The sequence below is a fragment of the Prinia subflava genome, chromosome 6, assembly GCF_021018805.1.
Source record: "Prinia subflava isolate CZ2003 ecotype Zambia chromosome 6, Cam_Psub_1.2, whole genome shotgun sequence".
Taxonomy (NCBI): domain Eukaryota; kingdom Metazoa; phylum Chordata; class Aves; order Passeriformes; family Cisticolidae; genus Prinia; species Prinia subflava.
Genome location: NC_086252.1, coordinates 11,302,546 through 11,310,139, shown reverse-complemented (window position 1 = coordinate 11,310,139; position 7,594 = coordinate 11,302,546). Strand labels below are relative to the sequence as shown.

Sequence of the window (7,594 nt, the reverse complement as noted above, 5' to 3'; positions counted from 1 at the left end):
CAGTTTAATCTGAATTTTCTGAGAGAGAACATGTCTCTCAAGTTGATTAGATGCAGGTGTTAATTCTACAGGGAAAAATCGGACTTAAGGCCTAGAAAATGATCTTGTGTTTTCTACTTAAGCATTTCAAAGAGACAATGTTTGGAAAACAGATGTATTTAAAATACACATCCTGGACATGTTTATACTCCATTTGTGACTAACACAACGCACTGAGAGTAAAGCTGTGCTAAATCCTGTGGCTTGAGACAAACACATGGACATGAGCACACAGGCACACAGCCACCGGTGTGAAGCTGTGTAAGAACACAGCACACACTGACACACAGCTAAAACAGAGCCACGAAGGGATTCCACCAACACCTTTCCAAATGCAACCTGCATAATAATAATAAAAACTTGGTACATTCTGAGGCATTGCAAGAGCACTTTCTCTGCACAAATCTCTCCTTGGAGCCTAGAGGGCAATCATATCTCACAGGGATGATTGCACAGCATCCAGAAGGAGATAGAGAAGCAGAACAAGAAAATAACTCCATCAGAGAGAAACTGGGAAAACCAGCTCAAAGCATCTCTCTCTATAATTATCTTGGTAGAATAATAGCAGAATTATACAAAAAGAGCAACCAGAGCTCCTTCCAGCAAACATTGCTGCTGCCTGGATTAATCAGACAGAGCTGTTCCTGAAACTGATACATAAATTGACATTAGTTCAGTCTGCAAGTATAATACCAATTCAATCTAATTTTTCATACCAAATTATGTTGGATTTTAATTAAAATCTTTTAACTGAAAATTAAAATGTCAGTGGTGATGCACAGATGCTGCTGAACAGATTTATCTTCTCCCTAATGCAAATAAAAAATAAGAAGAAACACCTGAGAGCAAGAGTTTCAAGCAATACTCTGCTCAGCCAGCAGCAGAGACTGGCATCCCTGAATTAAGTTTCAGGGGTCTATTTTTTTTCTAAACTCAGTTTTTCCTTCTAGTAACATCCCAGCAGGATCAGGGACAGCCCAGATAAACTCAATTAGTCAAATAGCAGGAAAACAAAAGTCAATAGCTCCTAAATGTTGTATAGCAATAATAATACATGACTCAGGAAACTCCAAACAGCTTTTTCACTCACCAGGCAAAAAACAGCCCCTTAGCAAATCAGAAGCCTTGAACTCCACTAGCACCCCACACAAACACACACGATGTGTGCTCATCTGCCTCAGCTTCCCCCAGCATTTGAGTGGGACACAGACACAGTGGCTGAGCACCACCTTCTACCTCTCCAAAAACACTCACCAGGGGAGGAGTGCTAACAGGGGAGCCATGCAGTTCAACACCCATTTTCCAGAGCCACTCCTCTAGTGAAGCCTACTTCTTCCCACTAATTGCTTCAAATGAGCTAACGTGATTTGACACGTCATTCACCGACCAACAGCTCCCAGGGGGTGCTCCCAAGGTCCATTTTGTACCTACCCCTAACTTCAAACTCACAACAATTTTAATCAGACTGTTCAATCTACACCCAAGATCCACAAGATCACTGGCATGAAGTGAGACCTGCAGCTCTTGTCTCCAAAGCTATGGTTTCTGATGTTTCCAGAGGTTCATCTGTTTGGTTCAAAGAAGTCAAAATAATAAACTTTGTCCTCATCACCAGTCACCAGCTTCAGCCTGAATTTCTAAGCGCACACATATTTTGGGCCCAGCACCATACACAACCAGGCTCTACTGATGGTGCTGGTCATTTGCTGAAACACTTTCTCTGATTCCACAAATAAAGCCCATTCCATTACTTAATTTCATTTTCTATCTATGAAATAAATAAGACAGATAATGAAATGTTGCATATTGCAATGTACTCTTACAGTGAGTGGGGAGCCCTTAAGGAGAGTGGGAACATAAACAAAAATTAAGGCATGAGTTATAGAGTTCAAGTCAAAGAATAAAAGGGAAAAAGACCAGTGAGACTAGCAATACACAAAGAGGGTGAAAAAAATTACAAACGAAGGACAGAAGTAATAAACAGGGGCCCATGTAGAAGTGGCTGTCAGGCATCAGCAGCACACTTCAGAAGGGGACAAGCTGGAGCTTTTGACACCTTGCTCAGTTCAGCCCTCCTCATTAAAAGCATCTGAAAAAGAAAACCTAGGAACACATTTCCTTCTCAATAAATGTTACTGAGAATTGGACTACTGACATCAATGAAAGGAGGGAAGGTTTAATCACTAGAGCTAGTTTTTGCTGATGATCTGCTGCTCAAGCTGCTAATGGTTTGAGCCAAATTTTGTGGTAATCTGACTGTATTCATCCTTAGGTTCCTTACTGCTGAGGTGTCTAATGTCACTCTACCTGTCAGGTCCTGGGAACTGAAAATTATTTTTCTACAGAGTAAAACAGCTGAAAAAAGAAAATGGATATTACTAATGGGCAGTGCCAGCACTGGTGTTTGAAGAGAATATGGCAGTTCCACAGAGCTGAATTACAGTACGTATTTGCACAGGGCAATTTGTACAGGAAATACTCTTCTCCTTAACTGAGTCTTGCTGTTAAAACAGACTAGTCTGGGAAAAAATAGAGAATAGCAGTCAGAATGGCAGAAAAGCCAGCCTGATCTTTTCTGCTGCCTGCAGAGCACCAGCACACCCCATGCAACCCTGCACAGCAAAGGCTGGGGATGCAGAAGACAATCAGCAGTTCTCATCCTTACGACTAAAGGTCAAAGTGAACCAACCCTCCCCTGGCAGCAGAAGCTTGTGCTTCCAGTGAACGCCCAAAGGCAGAGATGCACCGGGGCAGCCAGAGACATCCAACATGCCACCACCACCACTTCATCAGCAGTGGCTTGGCCCCAACTTGTCAACAAACACAAGCATTTTGTGCATGACTGTTTCCAAGGGTTGGTTTTCCTTCTGCTCGTCCTCTGCAGACCCGAGGCAGGTTGGGCAGGTGGGTAAACCCATCACCCAGCACAGAGGCAGCAAATGCCTGAGACATGAAAGACACCCCACACTCAGGAGCACACATGGTAACTCACAGCATCCATTTCAGTTGCCAAAACTGTTTAATAAACTACCAGTAGACTTGAGGTTTGAAATTTCTCAGGGATGTTTAGACTGAGAGCTTATACAGTGACAAACTTCTGGCTTTGAAAAAAACTGTTAAAACCTATCTTTGGTCGTTTACACATCCTCTCCTAGTGTGAGACCTGCCATCTGCCTACTGTGATTTGCCAGTTACACTGCCGTATCCGCAGCCACCACGCTGCTAAAACACACAGGCAAAAGCCTCTCTTGGTGTTCTTATCCACACACTGCTTTTAGACTGTTGCCTGAGAAGGAGCAAGTGGCTTCAGGTTAGAGGCAGAGGGCAGAAAGACTTGGTCATTATACCATAAGAATTGCCCTACAGGGAAGCTTTTCCTCTCCAGGAGCAGTGAGAAGCAGTACCACCCCCCAAGTCCATGCAGGGAATCCAGTGAGCTGACATCCCTTTGCTGCCAGTGCACTGCACTGCCTGACAGCAGCCCCTCCATCACAAGTGCACCCACCCCTACTATGCCACCACCCTGCTTTTTGGACACTAAGCAATGCAAAGAGCTAATAAAATTGTCAGCCCTCCCACAGATCCTCATTCGACCGCAGTCAAATCCTCCCTCCTTGTATCAGTTCATCACCTCCAAGGATCAAAATCACTCATGTGATTTCCATTCCTGCTCCAACCCCCAGTAGCTGACCTGGGGCACCAACACATGGAGCAGCAGCAGTTGTGTGTTCAAACAGGGGACTCATCCACCTGGCATACAGTAAATTCATGTCCCCTGTTCATTCCTCACCTGCCTGAACCCAAATGCATACAGTACACTATTTAAGAGAGAGGTAATTTGAATTAAATAGTAGTCCTAGCACATTCCATGAGCACTCCTGAAAACCAAGCACTTGGATGAATTTTCTTCAAAAGCCTCTGAACAAACACCCAGCTCTGCTGTAACACTGCTGCTTTCCCCTTACCTTAGTAACCGTGGGAGGGTATTTATCTCATTCCCCTTGCAATATAAAAGCTATTTCTCCAGTCAAGCCTCTACATTATAGATGGTTATTTTTTCCTTTATCATGAACCCGCTGATAGTCTCTTTCACAGGGAGGCAGAGCACCCAGCTGAATGATGAAGGTGGCGGCAGAGAAGCAATCATACAGGCACAAGGGATCTCTAGCAGGGTTTTATGCTGTTTGTGAAGGCCTGACTCCAGTGCCATGCTGGCTGTACATCACTGTGATTACACTGACTAGGTTATTCTGATTTACAGCAGAGACAGACAGAGAGGCAGGAAATTGGCCCAGCAATGATGTACTAATGTCTACTCTTCTCCAGAAGCTCAGTGCCTCAATATATAAAAATGTTTAAACCATGTTTTTGATAAGCATGACAAATCATGTAAAGTCATTACAATTTTATTAGAGGAAACATTTTCAAATGCATTGATTAAATTAGGAATAATGACTTGGACCTGAAGTTATAAACCTCTAATCTCATCAGCACTAATGACCTCCTGAAATAAAAGGGAGGAAGTCAGCATCCTCATGGCTGAGACAAAGAACACACAGCACGCGACAACAGCTCTTTATCAGCCATGCTACAATGGATAAAACTGAGAAGACAAAGACAGCGGAGAGCCAAATCACAACCTACATGTTAAAAATAGCTCCAGCTATCTTCAATTTTAAACCTCGTTTAAAATTACTTAATTCTTGAGCTCTGACCAACACTGAGACACTTACTGTAGTCAAAAAGCAGTCTATATAAAAGCAACTTTACTCTGTACATATTCACAATGAAGCATATGGAAAAACATGGAATGTGTTTGACCTATAATTGTCTTCCCAATGCAAATGGCTTCTGACATGCATATTCCAAAGTGTAAGTAGCATGCAAATATCCCACGCACCAAAGTGCTGACTGAAGGACATGCAGCAAGGAGCTAGTCACAATATGGCATTCACCTTCCCACTCCTCTCTTACTGAAAGCCTCCCTCCTCGATGCTGACACTTATTTCCCTCCATAGTCTACTGAGACAAGAAAGAAAAGGGAAGGTGTAGACTTCCACTGCATGCAGAGACTAAAGATTGGTCCAATTGCCCCTTACCTTCCTGGTGCTGACTGACAAAGCAAAAGTATTGCTGCTGAACAGGCCTAATTTGTAACCTGTATTTTGAGGTGCCCTTGTCAAGATTAGGGAGATCTAGCTTGATAAAGAGCAAGGGGAAAACAAATATGACAGCGCATTTTCTTAAATCTTTCCCTGGGTCTGGGAGTGGTCAGAATTTGTTCTCATCCCTTATGTATTGAGACAATCTCGGGCTCATGTGAAACCTTAACTGGACTCCAAATGCCTGCAAACGCTCAGCAGAGCAGGTGGAAAGCCAAGCATGGTCCTCATGTCCTTCTTCTAGGGGTGCTGCAAAACCTGAGAAGTCTCTTCACACTGAAGGTACTTCCTCCTGGTGGAAACAGCCAGCTAAAAATAAACTGTTCATTCACTAATATGTGCCTAATTTGGGCCTTCTGTGCTGAATCCTCCTTTTATCCTCCCCAACAGCAAACATTATAAAGGATGTTTATCCATTTTTTCCCCCTCACATGTTTATCCATTTCTCTCTCACTCTATGAAAATTGGAAGCAAGAGGAAAGAGTGGAATGAATGCATGTTATGTCTGTCAAAATATAATGTAGGGAGAAAGCAAACTGGTCTTCTCTTCAACAATTATTACTTCACATGTCTTCTGAAACACCAACAAGTACAAGAAACTGGCGATGGAAGAAGGATTGTTTTAATGAAGTTTGCACCTCAAAATTTAACCAGAATAAGAAGAATAAACTAGTAAATAAAATAAGAAGAACTAAATCGTGAAGAATGAAACAGAAAATCATGCAACATTGTGGAAAACCAGCAGAATTATCTGAGTGCTCTTCCTCATCTTCCCTAATTAATGCAGACTTTAGATTTTATATACTTGTCTTTCTTGTAAGGACTACATCCATCACAAGATAATGCAGTGTTACTTCATTTGTTCATTAAATTTCTTCACTGTTGTTTCATCTGTCAGACAAATGGAAAATACTGGTAATACATAGCCGTGTATTAACACTATTTTTGCCTGTCTCACCATGAGCTCAAATCCAAGAAAGGAACCTCACCTCAAACAGGGAAGAATTTAGTTTAACTTCCCTTCAAGACCCAAAAAAATCATCTTGCCCTTTTCCCCCCATCACCTCCCCCACCAAAGTAGCCTATATAGTGAAAAACTGAGTTTCAGAGCTTTGGATCTGAACTTTGGGACCTTGCTTGCCACAGACACATTCCTGCTTGGTAGAAGCTAGAAAGATGCTCTTTTGTGCACCTCTGGAATTTCCAGGAACTCTACACAGAAATAATATCACTTGTGGATCCAGGAAGAGGAGGGAATCATTCACCTTGCCCACTGTATGCAAATCTGGTCTAAGAGTGCACAAACTAATTACTAGAAGTGGGTGACTATGATAAGATTCTTTTCCTTAAACTGAAATTCCAGATTCAATGTATGAGTTTGCTTGCCGTTTTTTATTTACCTTTCCTTTATTACAGGAATAAACTTTCTATTATTAGTCTGTTTCTGTCATTAAATATGTAGTGTGTGCAAACACTGATGGGTGTTTCTTTACCAAATTGTTCTGTTCTAACAACTGAGAACAACATCTTTTACTGCATTACACATAGGAAATATTTAGAACAAACAAAAAGAGAACATTGGCTACCACATGCATAAAATATCTGATAGTAAAGTGAAAACAATACATGTGGTAGTGCAGCTGCACAACATTAGGATAATTGAATCTGTTCTCCATCTCTCCAACCACTGAGTTTCAGCCTTTTTTCAGTATTCTTGAGTTATCTTTTTTCATTGTAAATAGACTTCATTTCCAAACTCTTCCCATCTTTATTTCTTCCTTGAACTCACCTCTGAGAGACTTAATGAGGACAGAAAATTGATCAGCAAGTACATTTTATTCCTTATTTGAAAGCACATAATGTTTCTCACAAGTCCTCTTTGTAGGAAGATGTGTCTGGAAGTACTTCTCTTCTATAAATACATTAAGAAAGATGAAAGAGAGAGACATAGCAAAACCCAATGACTTGGTTAGCACAGAAGTGCTCTTGAGATACCAAGGCTGCAATACCCCTTCCAGCTATGCACTGCCAGCTCAGATGGTTTTAGGACTGTCTGAGAGATTTTGCTTACTCAAGTCATGAACCTTCAGGGCCCCAAGTTTCACCTATGCTGAAACTTGGCTCTCTTTGAGCAATGTGAAGTACAATCCTATTCTGTCTTTTCTTATTAAATAAAAAAAAAATATTAAAGACAAAGTCACAAATAATGGTTGGTATTCAAACACAAATATCATCTGTTGGGGACCATTTTTTTATATGTGAGAATTTTGTCTCCCAGAGCTATCCAATTCAAAATTAATTCATAGCCCTGTCATCAGAAAAATGATAACAACCACAGCCTGACAAGACCTAAGCATGGGTGATATAAACAACCTTCAGCAGAACACACTGGG

The 7,594-nt window shown here is 41.5% G+C and overlaps 1 protein-coding gene across 1 annotated transcript in view; it reads right to left on the bottom strand.

The window, feature by feature from the left end:
• PLCL1 (phospholipase C like 1 (inactive)) overlaps positions 1–7,594 on the bottom strand; it is a 186,943-nt gene that overhangs the window by 56,491 nt on the left and 122,858 nt on the right. The gene's annotated exons all lie outside the window — the stretch shown is intronic.